This window comes from Schistocerca cancellata, chromosome 2 (genome assembly GCF_023864275.1).
Source record: "Schistocerca cancellata isolate TAMUIC-IGC-003103 chromosome 2, iqSchCanc2.1, whole genome shotgun sequence".
NCBI lineage: Eukaryota > Metazoa > Arthropoda > Insecta > Orthoptera > Acrididae > Schistocerca > Schistocerca cancellata.
Window position 1 is genome coordinate 150386092 of NC_064627.1, and position 12673 is coordinate 150398764.

The window sequence follows — 12673 nt, forward strand, 5'->3', positions numbered from 1 at the left end:
CCCCCCCCCCCCCAGACGAGTGTACCCCAAATGTTAACATGGTAGAGTAATTATGGTGCACGCGTACGTGGAAACGGTGTTAGTTCAGCAGTTGCCAGCACAGTGTAACTGAGGCGGAATAAGGGGAACCAGCTCGCCAGGCGGATTCGTGCCGGGGACCGGCACGCCTTCCCACTCGGTAAGCAGCGCGTTAGACTGTGCGGTCGTGATGATGATGATGTTTGGTTTGTGGGGCGCTCAACTGCGTGGTTATCAGCGCCCGTACAATTATCCAATCTTTGCTCAGTCCAATTTCGCCACTTTCCTGGATGATGATGAAAAGATGAGGACAACACAAACACCCAGTCATCTCGAGGCAGGTGAAAATCCCTGACCCCGCCGGGAATCGAACCCGGGACCCCGTGCTCGGGAAGCGAGAACGCTACCGCGAGACCACGAGTGGCGGACACTGTGCGGTCGTGTATTGCGTATAATGCGTTTGTGTATTCTGTCTATATTGCGTCAGTATAGTGTAAATTATGAAAAATAGCTCCGGCGGATTTCTTTGGGATGGTCAACTAGCGGCTGGAAAATGTGAGCGAAATGTTTTTATTATTTTTCTAGAAGCATGTGAAGTCAAACAATATTTTGCTGACGTTCTGAGTATGTGGACAATCGATATTCTTCACCTTAAGTGTGCTACTTTTGTTCTTGTATTTGTTGTATTAAATTTGATATGGTATTGGCGTTCAGCGACTTTTTGTGAAAGAATGGTGATATTTAGTTTTACGAGGGCATGGGAGGTAAAATTCAAAGGTTCTGTTAATATAATTATTCTGAAATCTAAAAAAGCTGTTAGTTACCTGCAAATGCAACAGCACCTCATCAACAGTTATATTCCGTGTTTAAAACGTGTCATAACGAAACACTAAAACTAATTTTATGAAATAAAGAGAAATACGTAAAACTTGTGTAATAGATGAAAGACCTTGTTCCTAGTGTTTACAATTACGATTCTGTTAAAAAAAAAATCACACGCTTGAAAAGAAAATGCTGACAGGGTGGTGTAAGGTACCCCTACTGTTCAAGCAACATTTTATTTAATCGTTTTCCATTTTTACAATTTTGTATCGCGTCTGCAGATATTATGCAGCATTCAGTGAGTAAAGCGGTGCTCCAGAACGCACACAGTCGGGAGTAAGATTTCTGTTCCCACGCTGGCAGAAGGAACCAGTGAACCATACGGCGTTGCCTCTGGACGGTGGTGGGAGGCGTTGTGGTTAGACATGAGAACGCCCGTTGTCAGCTGCGAGATGGGCAGGGAAAGCACAGTTGTTCTGGCGCGAAGCAAGTAATCTTGCTTCAAAAATATTTGCTAGTAAAAGTCGCTTTTTGAGTACAGATATTATTAGAAACCTACAGGCCATAAGTAGTTAATTACAACAATATTACAACACTAGAAATCGATCACCTTAATACATAAATGAATAATGTTTAAGCTAAAGGAAATGTATGAAAGGCTACGGACTATCACCAGTGTAGAAAGACTCATACACGGCGACTCTGTAAGACAGTCCAACGGCGGATTGTCCTGATTTCCGCAAAATTCGGATGCAAAAGCACGGCCAGTCATACTGTATGGCTCTTGCATTATCGTCTATGAACTCGTTGGCTAAACTGAGACATTTCTGGAGGCTTAGTACAGGTGTGTGTGTGTGGGGGGGGGGGGTTCCCGCAATCCCACAGCGTTTTGTAGTCCCCTTTTAATTGTTGGCGAGATATCGATATAACCAATTCTGGGTCTTTCAAAACAGAAAGAGAAACAAAAGCACATCGTGCTGAGAAAAATTGCTACGTCTATTGCACTGCTGCGACTGCTTATGGCTGTTGACTTCGATTAGGGGTTAAATTCTAGCCGCCGTTCCACCTCCAGTTTTTGGCGTCTCCTTTCCCCCATTCAGCCCCACCTTACACTCGCCATGTAAAAGACGCCTTAATCGGCTCACGTTTGTCGCTTGTGTGATATTTTCTTCACGGAATTTGCCTTGAAACGATTTCCACACTGCGTAAGTATTCACCCCCGAAAAACAAAGAAATAACATTAATAAATTCTTCGTGTTGTAACACCAGAGCTCCATAGCTCTACTGACATAAAATTTTCCCTTTTGTCTGTTCTACCTTCTGTCATTTTAAACATTGTTTGATTGTACTGATAGCACAAGAGTGTTCGCTTTTTACTTTGTAAAAACTTTGATGTCATGGTCTGATTCTATGTAATGTAGTGTAACTATCATTTAAATTTTTTGTCTCATTTGGAGGGAACAAAACTTAATGTATATAATTGTAATTTTGTTTAAATAATTTTTTATAGAAATACCAATATGTGCAAACGATATGTTTTGTTTAAAGTATCTACTTGCTGTTATGTAAAGACTGATCCTCACTAAGGGCTTTTAGTTATTTTGTATGTAGAAGGTGGTGTGGTTCCCCTCGGGAACGGACCTTTGTAGTGCGCGCAAAATTTGGTTGGCATGGATAGAAAGGTGGAAGGGACAGTCAGCGGGGACGAGCTACCAAACTATCAAGTGCTCATGTAAGAGTTGTGTATTGTGTTGGTGCTGAGAGAGGCTTTTCGTGCTGTTTTCCAACGTGCCAATCCCTCGGATGGATGTATAAAGAGCTGGAACTATTCTGGAATTGATATCAATCATCGCCACCAAGAAATGACAGCGTCCTGCATTTCCGCCTGCAAATCCACCCACCAATACGCACTCGCCACCACGTTGTGCCATCACTGAGAAGGAACCAAGGAATTGTAGAAATGTACAGTGAAGGATCAGCTCATGTGGTTGATTTATTTATTTTCAATTATAAGGGAAACAAAAAGACTATTTATTAAAACTTACCTTGATTTATCCTCTGTCACATTTCCACTTAGGGTCCTTCCCATGCCAAAGTGATTGCCGGGTGTCCTTATTGAAAGAACATTAAAGCCCAGTGTTTTACTAATCAGTGCCTCTTGAACACAGTGAAAAGAAAGTTAAAGTTAATGTGGCAAAAGAATGTGCTAAAGTAAATAATGTTTGCTGAAAGTAAATTTGCAATTAAAACTGCTTATTAAAAGTTTGTGGGCTTGCTGAAAAAACTAAAGTGAAAAACAGAATTTAAAGTAACAAAGTAGTACAATTAGGTCTTAAAACAATTTTCTATTATTTCAAAGCTAATAGAATACTTACTCATACTGAGGCTACAAAATTTTGTTCAGTAAATAAATAAGACACTTTGTTGTCCACTGTACCAGGTGAGTCAATGCCTGATGTTTTATGTTAACTTGTGCCTTACTGCGATAACAGGTCCAGTTACTGATGAAAGTTTCATGGTTATGTTTGCTAAAATAAGGATCCCATGTGTATAGGAAAGTGCTTATAATTAGTGTAATAGGACCTACAGTTTGTTTATTGTGCTTACTAGTAGGAAAAAATTTGTTGCCTTGACTTCCTTACACATCTAAACTCCATACACCCCAACATCAAATTCACTATGGAGACTGAAACGGAGGGTAAATTACCTTTCCTTGACGTCTAGGTCAAGAGAAGGGCTGACGGCACCCTAGGTCATGGGGTGTATCGGAAGACAACGCACACTGATCTGTATTCGCACGCAGACAGCTGCCACCACCCTTCACAGAGGAACGGGGTATTTAAAACTCTAGTACATAGGGCGAGCACTATCTCTGACGCAGAGAGTCTACCACAGGAATTGGAACACCTGAGAACTGTATTTCGAAAAAATGGGTACTCAGAGTGGCAGATTCAACGTGCTTTCCGCCCAACCACTGCAGCACAACCTGTTGAGATGGATGAAGTCACGAAAGAGGAGGTAGGCACTGCATTTATTCCATACACAGGCGCACTCTCGGGAAAAATCGCCCGCATTCTGAAGAAACACCAGGTCGGAACCGTGTTTTGTTCTCCAAATAAAACTCGTGCACTGGTGGGGAGCGCCAAAGATGACCTCGGTTTGAGGAAGGCCGGCGTGTACCAGATTCCGTGTCAATGTGGCAAGTCGTATATTGGTCAGACGATGCGTACCGTCGAGGATCGATGCCGTGAACACCAGAGGCACACTCGACTGATGTATCCGAGCAAGTCGGCGGTCGCTGAACATTGTTTGTCGGAAAATCACGCCATGGAGTATGACCGCACGAGGATTCTGGTACAGACGTCGAGATACTGGGACAGCGTTGTTAGAGAGACCATCGAAATTCGCACCAATGACGACCTCATAAACCGTGACTGTGGCTATAATCTTAGCAAGGCTTGGGAACCAGCGATTGGGTTTATCAAGAGTAAATCGAGCAAACGTATAGTTGTGACGACCACGGCAGACAGAGCCATCACACCGACCTCATCTCAGACGCCGTCGCAATCTGTTCCACCACGCGACCGTGGTGCGGGGCGCGGACGGCGGAGGGAGCGCGCCGCGGGCGGAGGGTATTTAAATCGGCCGCCGCCGCGACCGAACCCAGTTCCCTCTGAGCAGCCATAGCGTACGGATCTCCGTGCCGGCACGTTCACAGGAGCTCAGTCCGTCAGTTCACATGATGATGGTGACATGTATGATCGCCGAAATATTGTGCCCGTTGTACACTATAGACCGGCAGCACACCCGTGGATATTTTGGTTATCAAATACGCCGGGAGAAACTCAAGAATCACAGTATAAAAGTGTTTGTCAGTGCATTTCATTTAAATTTTATTCTAAATAGAAAGGTATTTAGCTGAGAGAGATTTAACCTATGTCCAATTTATGATTCTATGGTGAATAGTAATAGTAATATTGTTGATACCATCCTGTTTGACTAAGCACTGAAGACACTAGTTTGTGTCAGTATCCGTTGTACCTAGGCAAATAGTTTGTTCTACTCTGTCAGCTCCAACCATAACGTTAACATATGACGTGCCAGATTTCATTGCACTCTCGTGTGACAAAGTGTAGGCTGTGTTTGCCATTGAAGTTATTTATTTTCAGTTTCGTGAACAAGAATGTTACTCATTCTTATGGCTAAGTAGGCTGGCGACCGTTTTTATTATTATTTGGACAGTGTGGATAGGTAAATTATTGTTTGTTACTGTTTAAATATTTACGTAATTCTGACTTTCACTGCCGATAAGCCACCTCCGTTAGGTATATCACGGTCTGCTCAGCAAAATTCACTTCAGAGGGTAACATGGCACTGTTACTTTAAACCAAAATAGGTTTAACAAAAATAATTTCGTTATACGAACTGCCTCCAGCTTAGAGGTTATGGTATATCTGTAGCAGAAGGTAGTGTTATAATGTAACGAATAAAATAAAATCTGTTCTATAAAGCTTTAGGATTGCAGCAGAAACACGTCGATGTCTTGTCACGATGTTTCGGCTAATAACAATTCAACAAATCAAATAGGGATCATGCAGGAGTAGGTTTAATAATGAATAAAAAAAAGTAGGAGTGCGGGTAAGCTACTACAAACAGCATAGTGAACGCATTATTGTGGCCGAGATAGACACAAAGCCCACGCCTACTACAGTAGTACAAATTTATATGCCAACTAGCTCTGCAGATGACGAAGAGATCGATGAAATGTATGACGAGATAAAAGAAATTATTCAGGGAGTCTAGGGAGACGGAAATTTAATAGTCATGGGCGACTGGAATTCGGTAGTAGGAAAGGGCAGAGAAGGAAACGTAGTAGTTGAATATGGATTGGGGCTAAGAAATGAAAGAGGAAGCCGCCTGGTAGAATTTTGCACAGAGCACAACTTAATCATAGCTAACACTTGGTTCAAGAATTATGAAAGAAGGCTGTATACATGGAAGAAGCCTGGAGATACTGGCAGGTTTCAGATAGATTACATAATGGTAAGACAGAGATTTAGGAACCAGGTTTTAAATTGTAAGATATTTCCAGGGGCAGATGTGGACTCTGACGACAATCTATTGATTATGAACTGTAGATTAAAACTGAAGAAACTGCAAAAAGGTGGGAATTTAAGGAGATGGGACCTGGATAAACTGACTAAACCAGAGGTAGTACAGAGTTTCAGGGAGTGCATAAAGGAACAATTGACAGGAATGGGGGAAAGAAATACAGTAGAAGAAGAATGGGTAGCTTTGAGAGGTGAAATAGTGAAGGCAGCAGAGCATCAACTAGGTAAAAAGACGAGGGCTAATAGAAATCCTTGGGTAACAGGAGAAATATTGAATTTAATTGATGAAAGGAGAAAATATAAAAATGCAGCAAGTGAAGCAGGCAAAAAGGAATACAAACGTCTCAAAAATGAGATTGACAGGAAGTGCAAAATGGCTAAGCAGGGATGGCTAGGGGACAAAAGTAAGGTTCTAGAGGCTTATCTCACTAGGGGTAAGATAGATACTGCCTACAGGAAAATTAGAGAGAACTTTGGAGAAAAGGGAAACACTTGTATGAATATCAAGAGCTCAGATGGAAACCCAGTTCTAAGCAAAGAAGGGAAAGCAGAAAGGTGGAAGGAGAATATAGAGGGTTTATACAAGGGCGATGTACTTGAGGACAATATGATGGAAATGGAAGAGGATGTAGATGAAGATGAAATGGGAGATACGATACTCCGCGAAGAGTTTGACAGAGCACTGAAATACCTAATTTGAAACAAGGCTCCGGGAGTAGACAACATTCCATTAGGACTACTGACAGCTTTGGGAGAGCCAGTCCTGACAAAACTCTACCATCTGATGAGCAAGATGTATGAGACAGGAGAAATACCCTCAGACTTCAAGAAGTATATAATAATTCCAATCCCAAACAAAGCAGGTGTTGACAGATGTGAAAATTATCGAACAGTCAGTTTCTGAAGCCACAGCTGCAAAATACTTACGCGAATTCTTTACGGACGAATGGAAAAACTAGTAGAAGCCGACCTCGGGGAAGATCAGTTTGGATTCTGTAGAAATATTGGAACACGTGAGGCAATACTGACCCTACGACTTATCTTAGAAGCTAGATTAAGGAAAGGCAAACCTACGTTTCTAGCATTTGTAGACTTAGAGAAAGCTTTTGACAATGTTGACTGGAATACTCTCTTTCAAATTCTGAAGGTGCCAGGGGTAAAATACAGGGAGCAAAAGGCTATTTACAATTTGTACTGAAACAAGATGGCAGTTATAAGAGTCGAGGGGCATGAAAGGGAAGCAGTGGTTGGGAAGGGAGTGAGACAGGTTTGTAGCCTATCCCCGATGTTATTCAATCTGTATATTGAGCAAGCAGTAAAGGAAACAAAAAAAAAATTCGGAGTAGGTATTAAAATCCACGGAGAAGAAATAAAAACTCTGAGGATCGCCGATGACATTGTAGTTTTGTCAGAGACAGCAAAGGACATGGAAGAGCAATTGAATGGAATGGATAGTGTCTTGAAAGGAGGATATAAGATGAACACCAACAAAAGCAAAACGAGGATAATGGAATGTAGTCGAATTAAGTCGGGTGATGCTACGGGAATTAGATTAGGAAATGAGATTCTTAAAGTAGTAAAGGAGTTTTGCTATTTGGGGAGCAAAATAAATGATAACGGTCGTAGTAGAGAGGATATAAAATGTAGACTGGCAATGGCAAGGAAAGCGTTTCTGAAGAAGAGAAATTTGTTAACATCGAGTATAGATTTAAGTGCCAGGAAGTCATTTCTGAAAGTATTTGTATGGAGTGTAGCCATGTATGGAAGTGAAAAATGGACGATAAATAGTTTGGACAAGAGGAGAATAGAAGCTTTGGAAATGTGGTGCTACAGAAGAATGCTGAAGATTAGATGGGTAGATCACATAACTAATGAGGAGGTATTGAATAAGATTGGGGAGAAGAGACGTTTGTGGTACAACTTGACTAGAAGAAGGGATCGGTTGGTAGGACATGTTCTAAGGCATCAAGGGATCACCAATTTAGTATTGGAGGGCAGCGTGGAGGGTAAAAATCGTAGAGGGAGACCAAGAGATGAATACACTAAGCAGATTCAGAAGGATGTGGGTTGCAGTAGGTACTGGGAGATGAAGAAGCTTGCACAGAATAGAGTAGCACGGAGTGTTGCATCAAACCAGTCTCAGGACTGAAAACCACCACCACCACCACCACAACAACAACAATTCAACCATCTTCAAGTGAGTGTTTTGCACTGGAGATTGCTGGTGCACGTCGCTAAGTGTATACAAGAAATTGGTGCGCGGGAGCATGCGCATGGGTTACAGCCGTAGGAGTTGAGTGCCGGCAGGGGTAAAGCTGAGGTGTCAACATAATAAAATTGTCACTAGACGCGTCACAAGGCGTGAACTGTTTTCTTTATAGAGATATTAAAGAAATCATTAGGTCCAACGCCTAATCCAACTGAAAGCTGCCATCACGGCCAACACCAACTTTCGCTAAACGTATTTCTACAGAATCTTTACTATTTGAATTCATGGGGGATCTTGGTGGGGCCAAGATTTCCGCGGCGGAATAATCCATAGCATGTCATGTGGACATGTGACTCTGTGAATAATGATGGTACTGTTTGCTTCGCGATGCAGTATGAGTTACATTTATTTTGTTTCAAAAGCTGGCAATACTGACTCTCTGGCGGTGACTGAAAAGTTCTTGCTCGAAGTTGTGGGTTTCAGGACATCCCAAGTCTTCTGTGAGGTTCCAGCGAGACGACCTTCCTGCTGGTGGGTGTAATTCTGGGAAGCTGAAAAACATACATCGATATGCTACATGTAATGTGAAGAATATTCAGATAACCTACAGAAATTTAAACATTTCACCGGATACTGGAGGCAAACGTTCCTCACAGAAAACGACGATTGGTGAACGTGACTCATACTTCTTCCTGCTTGTTTTGGGTCTGTTGACGCGTCATGTGACACACAAATACTCAAAGTGTCTTCATATCTCGATCACGAAGAAAATTAAGCAACACAAAGGAAATTCTTATAATATCTTCAGCAAATTCAGGAGATACAGTCAACGGCCTGTGACCGCTCGGCTACACTGAGCGGCTCGCACTTCGGTCTCCGTCTGTTTGGCCCAGTGAAGAATGCACTCCGTGGGGAGCACTGTTGAATGATGGGGAGATTATAGACGCAATAGCTATTGGCTCCAGTAGAGGTGTACCATCCGAGTATATAGGCTTCCCAAGTATGGTGGTGCAAGGCCGTCATATTGAACGGAGATTATTTTGAAAAATAGTTGTTTGTAGCCAAAAGAGTGGGAAATAAGATGGTGTATTATAACCCTAGGCAAAACCAATAGGCTGTCAGAAAAAAAGTCCCTCGTATACGTTTACCATTTGTAACCGCCACGCCGGCCGGGATGGTCGAGCGGTTCTAGGCGCTACAGCCTGGAACCGCGCGACCGCTACAGTCGCAGGTTCGAATCCCGCCTCGGGCATGGATGTGTGTGATATCCTTAGGTTAGTTAGGTTTAAGTAGTTCTAAGTTCTAGGGGACTGATGACCTTGGAAGCTAAGTCCCATAGTGCTCAGAGCCATTTAAACCATTTGTAACCGCCACACAATTGGGGACATTGGTTGCCTCTCTAGTAATCTTTAACTACTCTTCCTCCGAAAAGAAGAACCTCTTTTTGATTAGCTTATTCTGTGTAGGAAGTAAAAGAAAGGCGCCCTCATCAGACTCAATGACGGAACCGAAACGCTGCGGCAGCGGAAGATCAAAGCAGCTCAGAGCGACGACAAAGGAGCCGCTACTCTTTCCAGTAACGCCACGCTGGGCAGAGCCTTGTGAATAGTCGGTGCACCGCAGAGGAGCAATTCACGGCACACTAACAGCGACATTCTTGAAACGTATTATTACGAAGTCATAACACTACACCTTCACTTCCGTTTTTCATTTTCTTTTCTTTTACTTTAATTTTATTTACAGACGTTTCGTTATGTACACCAGTTTGCATTTAGATCCAATAAATAGTTCACATATATTTCGAGGGATATTGAAATTAACGCTGGTATTGCAGTTGCCGTAGGAAAAGGAAGACGAACATAATGTACTTTAGTAATGAGATAGTACTGACATTTTGAAAAGCATAATTTACAGCCTGTCAAACGAATATAGTTGGCTCAAGAATAGAAGCATATCTTGATTTCGTGAGGTACGTAGAGTGTGTGCAGCCTTCGTAAAGTTGCTTTAGTAGTTTGCATATGGTTTCAAAATTGAAGGGGCTGTGAACGAAGTTATCTGCTACTGGAACGCTACCAAGGCGAAAAACACGTTACAAACAATAAAATCATCCTGTTGTGGAAGAGTTTTGTAATCAAATGTCATCGAGGAACTACCTATGTCACGTGGATGAGCCACATGGTACTTCTCAGCCTGTTTTATTTCAGTTGTTGGTCTTTGTAGATACCAGCACCTGGAGGACAATTTCAAGCTTACGACGCTACGAGGCCACGTGTTAACGCCATTGCGATAAGATGCAGTGACTGTTTATGCCTCAAAGCAACGAGAGGATGGCGCATCTGGACCCACCTGCAACATATGCAGGAGGAAAACCATTATCAGATGTGCTGCATGGTCGTGCAAATGTGTCGTGACTCATGTATGTCGGTGTTCGTAGAACATGCTGCAGCGCTGTGACAATATCCATTCCCCTTTCTCACAGCAAAATGTGAGGTGAACTGGTGAAATCGAGGCACCTTGTGAACCATAAACTCAGAAACATATTCACAAGAGGACAGGTTTGGCAAGTTATCACCATCAGCATGTCAGAATAATACTGTAATATAAACTACAGTTTCCACTCTCACTGTGCATTATAACATAAAATTAATACCAGTGAATCTTTTACATTATCCAATTGAGAACAACCTCACATTTCACTATACGGTAATACTGCACCATACAACAATGGAATACCAACTACCGATAACAACGGTTACTGACATTTAAGAATTAAGTTCACAGCAACTCTGCAACACGTAAACCTATTTTTTTAAAGATTTTTGACTATACCTAACTTCTTCTTGGGAAATCTAATAGCTACAAGCAAGTAATATTTCAAGAAATCTGGTGACAGAGACATATCGCTATAGAAGGTCGAAGTTATTCTATGCTAGCAGCCCCATAAGTCAAACAAATCAGTAACAGCTTGCACTGTACGTACTTTAGCTTGTCCTGCAAAATGATAGTCAGATCCTGCAGAAAGTGTCATCGCTTCTGTCTCTAAGCTAGTCGTAGGTCGTGTTCCGAAAATGAACAGCATAGAGACAGAAGTGGTGACACTTTCTGCCAGGACCTGACCATTTATTTTGCAGGACAATGCTCAAGCACGTACAGTGCAAGCTGTTATTGATTTGTTTGACTGATGGGGCTGCTAAGTGCTATACCACCTACTGCACTCCCCTGACTTAAGCCCTCTTGAGTTCAACTCGATTTCTAAACTGAAGGAAACACTTCACGGCATTCGCTTCAGAACTGCTACAAATTCGTCGGGCAGTAGACCACGCTACTCGAACTGCCAACACAAATGGCACTGCTAAGACTATCCTACGACTTCCACATCGTTGGCAACGGGTTATGCACAATGCTGGTGACTACTTCGAAGGTCAGTAAAACTTTGAAACACGTATATATTTTGTACGAGCTGTAAATAAATAGTTGCCACTATTAAAGTTCCAACGGGCGTATTTCCCTTTCAGACTCGAAAATAACACATAGTACAGGTAGGCACATTAAAGCATTTTGTTTACGTCCACTGCATGGTCAAGTGTAGCAGGATGGGCACTGAGCTGGCCGCTGTGACCGAATGGTTCTAGGCGCTTCTCGTGCATGGATGTGTGTGATGTCCTTAGGTTAGTGAGGTTTAAGTAGTTCTAAGTCTAGGGGACTGATGACCTCAGATGTTAAGTCCCATAGTACTTAGATCCATTTGAACCATTTGGTGGGTACTTACTAATGTAAGTAAGAACTGCCCTGTTACATGCTATGTGCAGTAGCTTGTGGTGTTTATAATACTTGTGGACCGCCTACAATGAACGAAGACATCAACAGTAGATCTCGCTGGACTGAAGTCTTACCTGGTCACAGTTTGATGTTTTAAGCTTCGTGGAAATCAGTGTGACAGGTATTTTGAATTAAACTGTTACACAGAACCAAGACACAACCGCAGAATGCTGCAGGGTATTGCCAAGGACGAGAGAGAACGGTAACATTCGAGAGGAGAACTGAGTTACTCAAATAATTCACAGGTCTGAAGCCTAATGAAATACTGCTGTATAGATTATCCATTAATCCTCATATACTTTATATAGCTGCTATATTGACTTTTTTCATTCACACTGCTTTACAATTTTACCATAAAAAACAGGAATTGATTCTAAGCTTAGCGAACAACTAAAGATAGAAAAGCTGACAATGGAGCCTAGGAGTAAGCAATATTTTACAGACAGCCAATAACACAAGAGCGCAGGCAGTCGTCGCTCAGGTGAAAACGAATGGATGGACTGTTTCCCCATCCACAACTCACTTACTGCAGACGCTGTTTGGTGCCTACCACGCTACTTGCTTAACGAAAGAGAGACTGTTAATTTCCTAGATCCAGTATGTGGTAGAGTCTGTGTTACAGTGAATGACAACTCTTGGCAAGAGTGGTAAATATATCAATGCTAATCGAAGCTTCCCATTCGCCTGCCCAAAT